This window comes from Budorcas taxicolor, chromosome 22 (genome assembly GCF_023091745.1).
Source record: "Budorcas taxicolor isolate Tak-1 chromosome 22, Takin1.1, whole genome shotgun sequence".
NCBI lineage: Eukaryota > Metazoa > Chordata > Mammalia > Artiodactyla > Bovidae > Budorcas > Budorcas taxicolor.
This window is the reverse complement of record NC_068931.1, coordinates 16,960,974-16,977,988: the sequence shown is the minus strand read 5'-3', so window position 1 is coordinate 16,977,988 and position 17,015 is coordinate 16,960,974.

Sequence of the window (17,015 nt, the reverse complement as noted above, 5' to 3'; positions counted from 1 at the left end):
TACTGTTTCTCTCCTTTATAGTGCATATCTTTGCATGAAATTTTCCTGTGGTGTCTTTAATTTTTTTGAAGAGATCTCTAGTTTTTCCCCAATTCCATTGTTTTCTTCTACTTCTTTATATTATTCACTTAGGAAAGCTTTCTTATGTCTCCTTGCTATTCTTTGGAACTCTGTGTTCAGTTGGGTTTATCTTTCCCTTTCTCTTTTGCCTTTCACTTCTCTTCTTTTCTCAGCTATTTGTACTGCCTCTTCAGACAACCTTTTTGCCTTCTTGCATTTCCTTTTCTTTGGGAAGATTTTGGTCATTATCTGTTCAATGTTAGTACCCTCTATCCATAGTTCTTCAGGTGCTCCGTCTACATCTATTTCTAATCCTGGAATCTATTTGTCACTTTCACTGTATAATTAAAAGGAATATAATTTAGGTCATCTCTGAATGGCCTAGCAGTTTTTCCTCTACTTTCTTCAATTTAAGTCTGAATTTTGCAATAACAAACTCATGATCTGAACTACAGCCTATTCCAAGTCTTCATCTTCAGCTGTAAAGACTACAATCAATCTGATTTCCATATTGATAATCTGGTGATGTCTCTGTGTAGAGTTTTCTCTTGTGTAGGTGGAGGAGGATATGACCAATGTATTTTCTTGGCAAAACTCTGTTAGCCTTTACCCTGCTTCATTTTGAAGACTACAGTAGATCTGAAAATCACTACGAACCAAGTCAACATAATTAAGATTTGTACAATGTCCACATAACAGTAGGATACAAATCCTATTTAAGTTACCATAGACTCTAAACTAGGAGACACCAGAGCATATCCAGGGACATAAAACAAGGTGCAAAAATTTCATGATCTGAAAGTATTAAAACCATACAGAGTTTAATTTCTTATCACTGTGGAAATATATTTGTAACACAACAAAAATAAAAAGAGAACTTATCAAAATTTGTTGCCTGAAGCTGAAGCTGATCAATACAATTAAATACAATGTAGACTTGTGAATAAGGTATGAAAACAAATAATGGACACTAGCATAAAATTTTATGAAATATAAACAAAGTCTGTAATTTAGTTAATAATACTGCATTGCATGCTAATTTCTCTTTTTTTTTACAATGTAAGATTTATATATTTATGTACATATATGTATATATATATATATACACACACTCAGAATTGGATTAGAGATTTCAAGCCTCATTCAAAATAAATTATTTTTAAAATCACTAAGATAAGTGTCCAGACTTTTAGCAATAATACCAGAAGCCAGAATAAATAGAACTGTATCAAAGCAAAAACTTTACAGACAAGCAAAAGTCAAGAGAATTCAGTATCACCAAAGCAGTTTTACAACAAATGCTAACAGAACTTCTGTAGGTAGGAAACACAGGAAAAGGAAAAGAGTTACATAAAATAAAGTGAAAACAAGAAAATGATAATAGGATCATCCAAGCTTACAGTTTCTTTTAATCTTTAATGTGTATTGTACTCAGAATCATTCCAAACTTGCCGTAGTTTACGATGTTTTAGAGTAGTTCTAGTTTATGATGTTTTAGAGTAGTTCTGGTGATATGATGTTAATTTTCAGGTTTGTTGGAATTCAAATTCCAGAGATTCTCTGGAGTACTTTCTCCACAGACTGACTTTCTGTCTCCTGCAAGAGAATAGCAGAGATTGTCTCTGGCCTGTGTTTAGTGGAGGGAGCCTTCTAGGGTCTCTTTATTCTATCCTCTAGGAGTATTTGTTACCTAACCCTGTGTATTTCCAGGCTTTGAGATACAGATATGCTTGTTTTTTTCTTAAATTATTGCCTCAGAAGAAGTGCAACTACTTAGTCAGTTTCCAGTAGTCCATCTGTTATTCATTCTCTGACATTTTGTTGACATCAATAGTCTGAAGTCATTTCCTATCTTGTTCTTCTTATATCTTCATTTTATTGTGTTGTGTTTTCAGAAGGAAATAGGAGAAATGTTTCCCTATACTGGTAGTTTTAACTAGAAGCTGTATCTTTTTTAAAGTCTTTCTTTTTTATTTTTTTCCCCCATTTCAAACACTTGAATTTTAGTTGCTGTTGTTCATTTGACCATATATTGCTTATTAGTTTTTAATTTTCTTTTTTAATGTTAAAGTCAAGGAATGATGGGCAAATGAATCCAAATTCCAATAGTGTATTTCTCTGTTCAGGGGAAATTATATATGGTAATAGTTTTGTTTTTTTTTTTAATATTTAATATTTCCTAGATATTACAACTGTACCATTTTCTATGAGAATATCTAATTAAAATGACCCCAATAACTTTTTTATTCCACATTTTCCATTACTGTGTATTTTTAAAATAATTTAAAGAAAATGGTTAACTCAACAAAATTAATTACCTTAGTTTTTATATTAAAAAATTCAGAGTGCATTTTTGAATTAAAGTATTGAGAAGAATGGCTATAAACTAAAATATTGCATCATGGAGTGAAATTTTACTGAGAATAAAGTGCTATAAAAAATATAAATCAAAGTGACTGAAATTTAGGAGTCAGGCTATGTGAAAGTCAAAGTGCTTCTTTAAAGATATTTGTTAAGAGTTTAAGAACCAGGATATTGCCTGCAATTGCAAGGGGTTATGAAGTTAAGGCCTGACAGGCTTGACTCAAATGACTTAGACTTTAAACAACTAACCTTCACAGTCTAACTTCCAGAATTTGGTGAGAGGGTCTCCCTTGGGAAAATTGTATCAAGCTCTACTCTTGTTTACACGTTCTTCATAATAATCCCTAGATTTGTCCTTGGTGGGGACTGGAGGCTGTGGAAATCCAGAGGAGGATTATTATTAGCATTGTTATTTAAAAACAGAGTAAACAAATACCAATGAATTCACTGCAGGGAGTATAAGGCCTTGAGCTTTGAGATATGAGGATTCAAATGGGATTTTCAAAATTATATTGCTGGTTTTGTTAACAGAACAGACATGTATTAAAAAAAAAAAAATGATGTAAGGTGCTGAATGGTATTCTCTAAAGCAGCTCTCACCACACCCTCCAAAAGTGAATATTCTCAATTTACAGGGCACATTTTTGTGACATTTTTATAACTTATGCTAGTTCAAGTCCATTTCATCTTGCTTGATTTTATCCATTCTATCCCACTTTATCTCATGACAAGTCACTCAGATTTCCCTAAGCCTAAGTCATTAACCTTTGAGATAAACATTTTTAGAATTTATTAGTGGTACTTAATATATTTAAATTAGCAGTTAAATTTCTGTAACTGAACCCATCTCCTTTTATGTATATGCAACTGTGTCTTATGCAGCCTTAAGTTTTCCTCTCTGGACTTCTCAGAGATATCTGATAGTTCATTTGTTGTTTAGTTACTAATTCATTTTCAACTATTTTCAGGACACCATCGACTGTAGCCTGACGTGTTCCACTGTCCATGGAAGTTCCCAGACAAGAATACTGGAGGAGGTTGCCATCTCCTTCTCTAGGGGCTTTTCCTGACCCAGGAATCGAATCTGCATCTCCTGCATTGGCAAGTGGATTCTTTACTGTTGAGTCACCAGGGAAGCCTAATATTTCATTAAGTAGCTTTAAATATAACATTTGTTGATTTTTTGTTGTTGTTTATAAACAACAACAAATTTATCCTCATGGTAAGAAAAGAAAAATGCAGTAAAATGCATGAAAATAAAGCTACCGATAATCTAATGATTTTCAAAAATCCAATTGTTGCAAGAAAAAAAATGGAGCTGGAGATCATGATCACATCCAAGGTCACATCTGAGTCCCTGGGACAGCTGTCAAATGTGGGTTCTTGGCTGACTTCATGCAGGAAAGGATTCAAGAGGGGACCATAGGAAAGTGAAAGAAGATACACACTCTATAGAAAGGGTCTGGGACATCTCAAAAGGTGAGAGTCACCAGGTTACAGGGTTGTCAGTTTTCATGCTGCTGTTTAGCTACTAAGTCATGTCTGACTCTTTGTGACCCCACACTGTAGCCTGCCAGACTCCTCTGTCCACAGGATTTCTCAGGGAAGAATATTGGAGTGATTTGCCATTTCCTTCTCTAAAAGAATCTTCCTGACCCAGGGATGGAATCCAGGTCTCCAGCATTGACAGGTAGGTTCTTTACCACTAGCACCACCTGGGAAGCCTGTGTATATCTTAGCTTGACCAAAAAGTTTGCTTGGATTTTTCTGTAGGAAGTTATGAACCCAAACAAATTTTGTGGCCAACCCAATATTTACTTTTTCTACAACAATTCAGAGAAAGTTACATACAGTATGTCATTTAAGTTGAAATTCTCCACAGCACCTTTCTATAAACAGGGATCTACAGTGCTTCCTGGTAGCTCAATGTTAAAGAGTCCGTCTTCCCATGTAGGAAACACAGAAGATGAGGGTTTATTTCTTGGGTTGGGAAGATCCCCTGGAGAAGGAAATGGAAACCCACTCTAGTATTCTTGCCTGGAAAATCCCATGGTTGGAGAAGGCTGATGAGCTACAGTCTACAGGGTCACAAAGAGTCAGACATGACTTAGTCACTAAGCACAACTATAGTGCAGTAAGTCAAGGAATTTTAATATTGATAAGAATATTATCTAATCAATAGCCCATAGTCAAATTTCACCAATAATCTCAATAATATTCTTTACACTGACCTTATTTCCAGGCTCTAAATCATATTATACCTTGAATTTAGTACCATGATAGGACTCACTAGGCCTTTTAATCCGAAACTGCTTTGCATCTCTTTTTTTGTGTTTCATCAAATAGTTTAAAAAATACAAACAGCATTGGCCTGTCCCTTACTTGAATTTCCTCACAATTAGATTTGGGTTACTAACTTGTCAAGGATACAATAAAGTACTAGACACTACAGAATATTGATTTCCCATTATTAGTCATATTAACTTGGATCATTTGGCTAAAGTGTGTCTTCCATGTTGATTTAAATTTTATTTTTCTTTGAAAAAATGCTTTAGTGAGGAGATGGTTTGAGTTTATCTAAATATCCAGTTCCTCATCAAATGTTTGCCTCTGTTGATAATTCATAATGAAATAATTGTCTATGATGATTACAAAGTGGTGATTTTTCTAATCCCACCATGCTTTCTACATTTATTAGCACTTTTTGTGCTATAAGATAGAACTTTCCTTTCATTATATCTGTATATTTATTTGTCTATTTATGTGTTCCTTACAAAGAAAAGGCAGAGGAATCAGATATCAAATTGCCAACATCTATTGAATCATAGAAAAAGCAAGAGAGTTTCAGAAAAACATCTCCTGCATTTTCGACTGTGCCAAAGTCTTTGTGTGGATCGTAAAAAAATAGAAAATTCTTCAAGAAATTGGAATTCTGGACCACCTTACTTGCCTCCTGAGGAAGCTGTATTCAGGTCAAGAAATGTCAGTTAGAACCAGACATGGAACAATGGACTGGTTCCAAATTGGGAAAGGAGTCCCTCAAGGCTGTGTATTGTCACTCTGACTATTCAATTTATATGCAGAGTACATCATGCGGAATGCCAGGCTGGATGAAGGACAAACTGGAATCAAGATTGCAGGGAGAAATATCAATAACCTCAGATATTCAGATGACACCACTCTTAAAGAGCCTCTTGATGAAAGTGAAAGAGGAGAGTGAAAAAGCTGGCTTAACACTAAACATTCAAAAATGAAGATAATGTCATCTGGTCCTACCACTTCATGGCAAATAGATGGGGAAACAATGGAAACAGTGAGAGACTTTATTTTCTTGGACTCCAAAATCACTGCAGATTGTGACTGCAGCTATGAAATTAAAAGACTTGCTCCTTGGAATAAAAGCTGTGACAAACTGAGACAGCATATTCAAAAGCAGAGACATTACTTTGCCAGCAAAAGTCCGTCTAGTCAAAGCTATGGTTTTTCCAGTAGTCATGTTCGGTTGTGACAGTTGGACTATAAAGAAAGCTGAGCACCAAATAACTGTTGCTTTTGAACTATGACATTGTAGAAGACTCTTGAGAGTCCCTTGGACTGCAAGGAGATCAAACCAGTTAATGCTAAAGAAAATCAGTCTTGAATATTCTTTAGAAGGACTAATGCTGAAGCTGAAATACCAATACTTTGGCCACCTGATGGGAAGAACTGATTCATTGGAAAAAACCCTGATGCTGGGAAAGATTGAAGGCAGGAGGAGAAGGGGACCACAAAGGATGAGATTGTTGGATGGCATCTCTGACTTGATCGAGATGAGTTTGAGTATGCTCTGGGAGTTGGTGATGGACAGGTAACCCTGGTGTGCTACAGTCCATGGGGTCTCAAAGAGTCAGATACAATTGAGCAATTGAACTGAACTGAACTCTCAGTAATAAATCATGGATTTTTTACTTACGAGATGAATATTTTATGGCTTTTTCAGGTAACCTTCTTTCAGATAGAGTTTTCCTGAAGTTCGTGGATGAAATTCAGCCAAGTTACTTTCCAGAAAAGCCAGGTTTGGAACTTCTATCACTTGTGTACTGCAATGCTTAGTGGTCGTGGTTTAGTTGCTAAGTTGTATCTGACTCTTGCGACTCCTTGTGTTGTAGCATGCCAGGCTCCTCTGTTCTTGGGATTGTCCAGGCAAGAATGGGTGAGTGGGTTGCCATTTCCTTCTCCAGGGGATCTTCCCGACCCTGGAATTGAACCTGGATCTCCTGTACTGGAAGCAGATTCTTTACCGACTGAACTGTAAAGACATTCTTAAAATGCGTACCTCACTTATTTTCTGGTATTTGAGAGTGATCAATACAATGAGTGAAACATGGAAATCGATGGACATTTTATTTACTAACAAATTGCAAGTAAATTTTTTTTTCATACTTACATTAGTATGCTCACTTTTGTCTTTTTTCTTCTGGACTATTGATATTTTTCTGACTGATTTTTAAAGGATGTGTACTTTGACATACAATTAAAATATATTTTCCTGACAATCATACTTGTCAATATTTACAAAAGGTCCTGCAGCTCAGGAAGTTTCTCTAACCCTCCTTTTAGAAAATTATCAAGAGGATGGCCAGACTCCAATCTACCTGTCTGAAACCCAACCCCTTGTGTCTTATTTGTTGTTTGCAACATGATTTCTTGTGCAGACAGAAGCCTCTGTTGGCACGTCACCTGACTGCTCATTTGTGCTTTACCCCTGGACAGTGTAACTCCAATTAGCTTCAACTCTGTTCTGTAGCCTGAGGATAAGTCCTGTTTTAAGTCCCTTATTCCCTCAAGGTACAATAGCCTTGGGTTCTGCCTGTCTTGAAGGGAAATTCTGACAAGTAGAAGATACATTTCGAAGAATACACATTGTATTTGCATTCCAACCAAACCTGTGGTGCTTCATTTAGATTAGAAGTTCTCAGCATAGAAGTTCTCTGAGAGCTTCTCATGTGGTCAGCAAGATCAAGATAGTTCTCATAATAAAATTAAGATTCCATCTTTCTCCTTCACTCTCATTCTTTCACAAGTATACAGTGGAATTTTCCAGAGGCTATTTGATTTCTGATATGGCAACAAATTGGAGATAAAACACATATGAGAACCCAGCCATCTTCTGTTCAATCACTAAACAAAACTACAAAATGTAAAACAATGATGCTCTTCTCACTGGAATTGGCTTAAAAAAAAAAAAAAAGTAGTCATTCTGCATTAAAATATGCTGCTAACATTAGTGGAGAAGGCAATGGCACCCCACTCCAGTACTCTTGCCTGAAAAATCCCATGGATAGAGGAGCCTGGTAGGCTGCAGTCCATGGGGTCGCTAAGAGTTGGACACGACTGAACGACGACTTCCCTTTCACTTTTCACTTTCATGCATTGGAGAAGGAAATGGCAACCAACTCCAGTGTTCTTGCCTGGAGAATCCCAGGGACGGGGGAGCCTGGTGGGCTTCTGTCTATGGGGTCGCACATAGTCAGACACGACTGAAATGACTTGGCAGTAGCAGCTAATGTTAGGATTTAATTGATTTTTTTACATTTATATTTTTAATAAATTAATTTTTAAGTTTAATATCTAACATGTTAAATATAAAACCCACATGAGTGAATGAAATTAACAGTTAGGATTTTAAATGAAAAACAATTCTGTCACCTTTCTGCTGAAAAGCCATCTATAACTACACGGCACATATAAATTCTTAGTAAAATTGTGAGAACTCTACACTGGGTGAACTGACTTATGCCTGCACGAGTAGCCTCTACTCAACTCACTTTCTCTCTGGAAGTGCTATTTACACTGGTCTTCTTTCAGATCCTCCAAGGAGCCAGTTTCTCTTCAACTAGAGGAGCTTTACAGACGTTCCCTTCGTCAGGAACATCCCCCTAATGTCTTGCATGGTACCTCATCTCTCTTCCTTGGAGATACCATTTCTGGATTACTGTCCAGTCTTTAATTATGTTTTCTTTCTCTCTCCCTCTCTCTCTCTCTCTCTTTTTTTTTCTTTTAACACCTTTTCCAAATAGACCTTGTTAATTTAATAAGCATACATCAGGGAACACAATGACTTGAAGAAAACAAGTTCTTGGGCATGGCTGATACTCCCTGAGTAACTGTACTGCTTTACTATTTACTGCTCTCTCTGGTTTCCCATTCTTTTCCCAAATCTGAAGAAGAGAGAATTCATTCTCTTATCAGTTTCATCAAAATTTCATATTTTAATTTTTTTTTTTTTTGTAATGTTATGCTGTGCTTAGTCGTTCAGTCACATTCAAGTGTTCCAACCCTATGGACTGTAGCCCTGGGAATTCTCCAGGCAAGAATACTGGAGTAGGTTGTCATGCCCTCCTACAGGGGACCTTCCCAACCCAGGGATCCAATCCAGGTCTCCCACATTGCAGGCAGATTCTTTGCCATCTGAGCCACGAGGGAAACCCAAGAAATACTGGAGTTTCTGTAATGTTAGCTATGGTTAATGAGAGAGTTCTAATATTCCCCCACAGTTGATACCCTCTGTATAGTTTTTCTAAGTATATTTATTTATTTACACTGAATTGCAAGTGCCTAGAGACAGGAAAAAATACATATATATATATATATATATATATATATATGCCAAACACACGCATGCCCACACACAGTCATCATACACAGAAATACTTAGAAATACAAGTTATCCTACCTAAGATCATGTCATCTGGTCCCATCACTTCATGGCAAATACATAGGGAAACAATGGATATAGTGACAAACTTTATTTTCTTGGGCTCTAAAGTCACTGCAGATGGTGACTGCAGCCATGAAATGAAAAGATGCTTACTCCTTGGAAAAAAAAAAAAGCTATGACCAACCTAGACAGCATATTAAAAAGCAGAAACATTACTTTGCCAACAAAGGTCCATCTAGTCAAAACTATGGTTTTTCCAGTTGTCATGTATGGATGTGACAGTTGGACCATAAAGAAGGCTGAGTGCCAAATAATTGATCTTTTTGAACTATGGTGTTGAAGAAGACTCTTGAGAGTCCCCTGGACAGCAAGGAGATCAAATGAGTCAATCCTAAAGAAAATGAATTCTGAATATTCATTGGAAGGACTAATGATGAAGATGAAGCTCCAATATTTTGGAGCTTCACCTGATGTGAAGAGTCAACTCATTAGAAAAGAGCTGATGCTGGGAAAGATTGAAGACAGGAGAAGGGGATGACAAAGAATGAGATGGTTGGATGGCTTTACTGACTCGATGGACATGAGTTTGAGCAAACTCCAAGAGATGGTGAAGGACAGGGAAGCCCGGCGTGCTGCAGTCCATGGGATGGCAAAGAGTCAGACACTACCAAAGATCAATAACAACAAGTGATGATTTGCAATCATTTATGTATAAAAATCTAAATACTGACAATATGCCATTTGTGTTTAGACCTGTTTCCATTATGACCATTATGAAGCATTTGTTAATTGACAAGTGAAGTCAATGAAAATTTGTAATGGATAAGTCTGGGATACTATGATAAAGAAAGGGTAAACAGATGTGCCAAAATTCTTGCTGGATTTTTCACTTCTGAAATAAATAGGTAGTTTAAATGGATCTATAAAAGAAGACATGGCTTGGAAGATTGAAAGGAGGGAGTAAAGCCACTGGAGGACACATTTTATTAAAGCCATGATTAAAGATGCAGAGAATTCTCTGATTTGTTTGTAGATATCTCAGGGTACTTGGAATTGACTAGGATTTCTACACTTAGAAATAATATGGAAGTATCAGACAAGTAGATCAACTGCCACCACAGAGAGTTACAGATCCACTTTGAAGAAGAAAATGTCAATTTTCAACCCTCTTTCTTTCTGTTACACTCCTCAGTTTTTCATTCAAGAAGGCATATGCAGACAGAAAATTCAGTGCTTTTATGGTATCTGAAGTCATTTTAATCATGGAAGATTTGCCGAACCCATTTCTATTAAGGTGTACATAACTTTGGTGCACATTAACTTCTAGAAAAAAATTTGTTTTGAAAAGCAGATTTGAATACCTGAGGGGTGTATGATTGCTATACAAGACGACGGTGATGGCAAATAAAACTCTAGTGACAAGTTCTTCCTAACTCTCTCAAATGACATGTACAGGTACTATTCTTCATCCTTTGCTTTCTACAGTACAGAACTTTAACCAAGTGGCAGGCAAACACACTACTTGTGAACTGAGCATAATGATATGTTTGTTCAAACTGCTTTCTCTATGTTATAGGTCCTATATGGTAGTAGGAAAAGGTTTTTGAGTCCAGCAGAAGTGAGAGTGGGTCCTGCTTCACTCCCTTCCCACCTTGAGCTCCCTACATTCTCACTGATACTGTTTCCTCATCTGGAAATGAGAATAATAGATACTTGTGAAAATTAGAGATGACAAAAATGCACATAGTGGGCACTTGTATGTTAGCTAGTTTGAGGGATATTATAGTTGTACAATAGATATCACAATTACATAAATGTGACTGATCAATAATTATAGATCTTTATATACAACATCTGATTCTGCCTCTGTACATAACATATTAGATATATTATGCATAGCATATATACTGCCCTCATTTCCTTTTCTGTATTTGTTCATCTAAGCTGTCTATGCAGTTACAGCATTTCCCAATCAGAAGGGACAGTGGCCACAGACATTGGGAAGGTCATCTTTGTGCCTACCAGCTGCTATCAGCTCTATGTTTAATTAAATTCAAGGTCCATATTAAATAAAACTTCCTCCTTGATATTGTTATCAATACCATCCGTTGGTTATAACACTGGATTCCCACAACACCTTTTCACATGTCTATTTTATTTTGATAATTGAACACTTTTTAATTAACCTGTTTCCCATGTTACAATTTTCATATGCCATCTCTCCCAAATAAACTCTAATCATTTTGAAAACAGGGGGTATGTCATACTTCTTTCATAACTCATAATGTCAAGGGAAATACCTGCATATGAAAGATACTTCAAAATATTTGTTGAATTTTATTGAAATGAATGTGCTAGGAATGAGAATGACACTGACATTACTCTCCAATCACAAACTGGCCCTCTTTTCACTCCTGCCTCTGCTGGCTCTGTACCTAGTAAGTGACCCACGTGCATTGGCCATTGGTTTTGTGATTGTGCCATCATGCCAGAATAGAAAGAACTTGTTTTTTCTCATGTTCAGTACAATCAGCTCTCCTTTTCTGAAGTGGAATAAGTTTCCTGGTATGATTGCTTTTGAAGAGGAAAATTTCTATGAGAAAAAGCTGGAAAGAGTTCACTCCTGCTCTAACTGCATTTTTTAATCATCACTGTTTGCTCCTCCAGTGCGTCTGCCCATTTCCAAAGCCAGGTTTGTGATTTTGATGCACCATCATGGCTAAATACAGTATATCATTTCAGCAGGCTCTTCACATTGTGTTATTGTTAATGATGCTTTTTATTTACCAGAACCATAGGCAATATGATATTACTCTCATTCAGTGAGCCCAGCAGGAGACTTTTTAAAAGTGTAATGCATTTGCTCTAATGTCTCTGATCAGGTGGATCCAGGCTGGAAGTACTCCAAGTCGGATAATTACATTTTCGCTACCTATAATTTCCACCACCTTTTTGAGAGCTTGTCGCATTCTTCTCTTTTCACACTTCAAACGTATGTGGTGTTTGCCGAACACTATTTTAAAAAGAAAATAAAATCAGCCAGTCTTAACATCCAAGAGGTAAGGAAAAGTTATGGAGAGGTTAATGGAGAGGTCAGAATAGATGCTTGAAGGGACATCCTTGAACTTTGTCTTTATTTTTCTTCATTTCTTCAAAATCCATATCCTTTTTTACCCTTTTGTCATGACCTCATATTCTCTCACTTTTAGACAGACAACATTCTCATGCTATTATGGCTTTCCCAATAATAAGAGGAAGTGATCTAGTAGGATTATCCTTACTGAAGCACACACGTTATTCTTCATAACTTGTCCAAAGGAATTTAAACTTTATACATGAAAACTACTGGAAGAAGCAAGGTGTCACACAAAGGGACTGATTTCCAAAGGCTGGAAATGAGAGACTGTGTCCTGTGAAAAAAGAGATCCTCCCTGTGGGGAGTGCAGTGCATGCACCTAAATTCCCTCTCATGCTTACACGCTGGAACTCCACTGATTTTCAAGGTAAAAGGAAATACTAGATTCTACATTTCATTGTCTCTAATAGGTTACATTAGCATACAAGGCTCTTTGCACAGAGGTATGACAGGGTCAGGAAGAAAGTTTTTAATGTGTCTAATAGAAGAGTTCTTAGAGGCAACCATTTTTTAAAGAGTAAAAGCATCTCAAGTCAAATGATGAAGGTGAATGACTAAACTGAGTAATAATATCTGAGTACAAAAAGGTACTACCTTGAGATTCATAAAGTAAGACTAATTTTCAATCCTGCCTGATAGAATTAGAAAAGACGCCATGGCAGGGTATCAATCCTTGTATCATAGTTACATGAAGGGACAGCTTTTAAAGGTAAACTCTTCCTTGAGTGAGTAATGCCCATTTCAATAGTGTGTCATATTTTTGTTTTTAATGGATATACATGATGTGCTGTTACTCCTTTCATATGTCTCCCTTCCCTTTGGAGGACTTGGGTGCCCACAGCATCCCTATAATCCATGTCAGCCTATCCAGATGCCTCCCCCTCAGAGTCACATGCAGTTCACCATCTAGGCAATTGCTCAGCTGACAATGAGAGCAGACCAGTGTAATGAAGGAGCCCAGCATGTATTTATGGAACATCAATTTAATCTGTAATATTATAGCTGTCAATGTTATCAGGTGTAGGCTTTATTTTATATGTTTTCCCTTTTCTCCTTTTTCCTATGCCTTGATTTTGTTAATTATATGCAGGTTTATGAGGGAGTTTGCTGTAGATTTAATTTGGTCACCTATCTTTGCTTTCCTGATATCACAGTTTAACATTTGGGCTTATATGCAAAGTTGCCATTTTTTTTGTTTGTTTTTTGATCACCTGGTTTAACAGTCATTGCTTGTGAGTTTCACGGATTTCTTGTTGCACTGGCAGTAAATTTGACTCATATTCTCAGTCTAGCATCTTATGCTTGTAATACTGGTGTGGGTTACTGTGACCTTTGAACACCATCATCCCATGACTTCTGGTATATCCTAGTTGGTTTCAGTACCACAAAAACAGCCCATTAATGACATATCTGAAATCTTTGCCTTGAAATGTCTTCCCATTCTACGACTCTCTTTGACAGTCAGAATTCTTCTGAATTTATTTCTACTGCCTTTTCTAATGTCACCATTTGAGTAAATGTCGCCATTTTTTTAAAGCATGATTCACCAGCCTTCCAACTTTGGTCATCACATTTTCCTTCAGAAGTTGTATCCATACTTATAGAGTTAGTCCTACTAGACTAACTGTGACTAAACAGTCCTAGTACCACCACTAGTTCTACTATTCTACTAGTTTACTATCCTCTAGAGCAAGGGCTGAGGAAGTTTTTAAATAAGACCCCAGATAGTAAATGTATTATACTTTGTGGGCTGCATCAGGTCTTTTTTGGTCAATCTTTTGCTTATTATTATTTGTATTTTTCTGTTGTTGATTTATTATTACAACTCTTTGAAAATGTTAAAAAAAAATGTGGTATAGGCCATTCAAAAAAATTGTACTGATTCTTGTACTAAATACCAAAGGAAGGAAAAATAATGGATTCTTATTCTGTATATAGGTCAAGAAGACTGAGGAGAGATGATGAATCATTGCCATTAAAAATTAAAGAGATAAAATGGTGACTTTAGAATAAGTAACTTTACTAGGAAAATTACTTTTTTAGTAAATGCAGTTACTTTCTAACTTTTTTGTTTTGTGTGACTTTTCTTTTTATCTTCTGCTTCAAACAGAGTCAATATACCCTTGGCCTTCTACAAAGAATTTAAATAGTCCCAAGTGCCTGTTATTTTCTTTCATATCAAGTAGAATGTGTTTGTAGTTTCTCCTTAGAGAATAAACCCATCTTCAGTTGACTTGTATTTGGACTGGACTTCATGAATAGGCTGTGTTGAATAAGGCACTTTACAAGCCATGAGATAAGACGACCTTTCAAAATGCTTTTCACACTCCTGGTGTTCCCACTCTTCTCAAGTTACTATTTTAGATCTTGAAGGGTTTTGTTTTCTCTTTGCAAATTCATATTTAATGGAAGATATTAACACCATAACCTGTATTATCTGTCACTTGGCTTAGGCATATTGGCAGAAAGATCTTTTGGAGAAGTCTTTGCAGAAGAGAAAATGTAACAAAGTGAAAGAAAAGAGGGATGCAGGACTGTCCTGAGAAGGAGATGGGGAAATAACCAGCAAACAATATATGACCAAGCATTTGCTCCTCTGAAATTTCTTCAAGAATCTCCATTTCTTAGTAAGGATTATTGGTTACAAACTATCATAAATTTACTGCTATCCAGAACAGTGAAGCCCAGGAAGGACCATTACATTCCAGAGACACTTTTGTGTCTTTGTAGCTATTGAAAGAGCCAAAGACAGTCTACCACCAATCTGCTACCTGGGAAATCTCTGCTGTTCTCCACCAAATTCAGGAAAAAGAATAACCTGGTAAAGAAAACTTTTCCTTCTTAACTTATTGAATAAATAAGCCAGAAAACACACCCAGACATACCCAAGCAGAGGGAGAAATTTTCTTGGCTCATGAAACATCTCCAAAGAATAAAAATATGAATTTATATTACTAAACTTCAAAGGGCATGGATGTGGTAAAATAATGGAGGCATGTGACTGAAAAGGGATTCTGATTTTTACAATATGGGGTAGGCAATTTGAAGAGCTCATTTGAAATTTCTAAGACTATATATTCAGTGTCTATTTCAATAATTTGAGTTATTTGTTACCATTTTAAAAATTCAACTAGTGTTTCAGGCTGTCTTTCAGTTTTCTGTGCTTCTTTCGGTACCTAGCATAGGAATTGTCCATTGCATAGATTCAAGGTGATATGTTGAAAAATTGATTAAATTTTATTCCAAAGCTATGCTTGAACTTCATAAATCTCTTCCATCTCAAATTTGTTGTTCTGAATACATGAAAAATAAAAAAGGCGATGTACCCTACTTTGCCCTGCCTCAGTCATTCATTGTCCTTGCATCAAGTACAGAGATTTACTTTGTTTAATCAGCCCCAATCAAACAATCTCTCTAACCAATTAACCTTTCAGGTTATTTCCCTCTTATTTCTGAAAATTTGTCTTCAGCTGTCTTATTCCAAGGTGTTCAGAAAGAGCCGAAGTGATACAGTGGGGTAGTGTAGCAAACATATGGAAAAGGGAAAAAGGCGGTAATTTAATTCGTAGAAATATGAAGAATACCATATATCCTCCAACTCTGACACTGTAAACACACACACACATAATCTTCCTTATAGTTATCTGTCCTGAAATTCTAACCAATAGACAGATATTCATGCATTTAGAATGCTCACATCTCAGGTCCTAATCAGGTGAATAATACCTAGAAAATACATTGTCAAGCAGGTTGAAGCTAAAGGGAGAAATACTGCAGACATTTCACAAGGTATAAGAAAGAGGAATGGAGTGGGGACTTGGCAATATGATAAAGTATTCCTTTTGTTGATAGTCCCTCATTAAATGTATCTTATGACAACATGTTTTAAAATATTAGGCATTTGCAATGTTTTCTGGTATCCATTTAGCATAAATGGCATTAAAATGAAGTTGCTCAGTTGTGTTCCAAGTCTGTGACCCTATGTGACTGTAGCCTGCTAGGCTCCTCTGTCCATGAGATTTTCCCAGCAAGAATACTAGAGTGGGTTGCCATGCCCTGCTCCAGGGATTCTTCCTGACACAGGGATCAAACCTGCACCTTCAGTGACTCTGCATTGCAGGCCGATTGTTTACCCCCTGAGCCACCAAGGAAGTCCTCAAAATGTTACATATTAAAATGTGTGTGTGTGTGTGTGTGTGTGTGTGTGTGTGTGTATTTTAATTAGTGAAAAAAGACAATGTGAAAGGAACAGAAGCAGCCTTCCTGGTTTCATAACTATTTTGAAGAAACAGTACAATATGCTTTTTTAAAAAGACCCAATAAAATGGCATTTCTCTATGTTTGTATGACATGAGGTCACTTTGCTCCATAACTTAAAGCTAAAAATTTTAGATTTAAATTTTTAAAGCTTTCAAATTTCTGTCTGCATTGACAATCTCACCACTCTGAGACATTCCAACTTAGTTTATCATTGTTTTATGGTTAGACATTTTTGTTGGGAATTCTAAAGCTTTGGGAACATAATAAAGACGGAAAATCCAGGGAGCATTCTCTTCCATGATAGCAAAACTCCAAGATGATGCTCATCAAATAATTGTGAGCCTTGAAAAACATTCAAAAGTCACAGTTTTCAATGATATGTAGAATAATTCAATCTAACATCAGCATTACATCTGTGGTAGATAATTTTCAGCAGTAAAATGCCATCGTCTCTCTTTAACTTGGGGGTGTTGGAGGTTTTCGTCTCCATTTCAC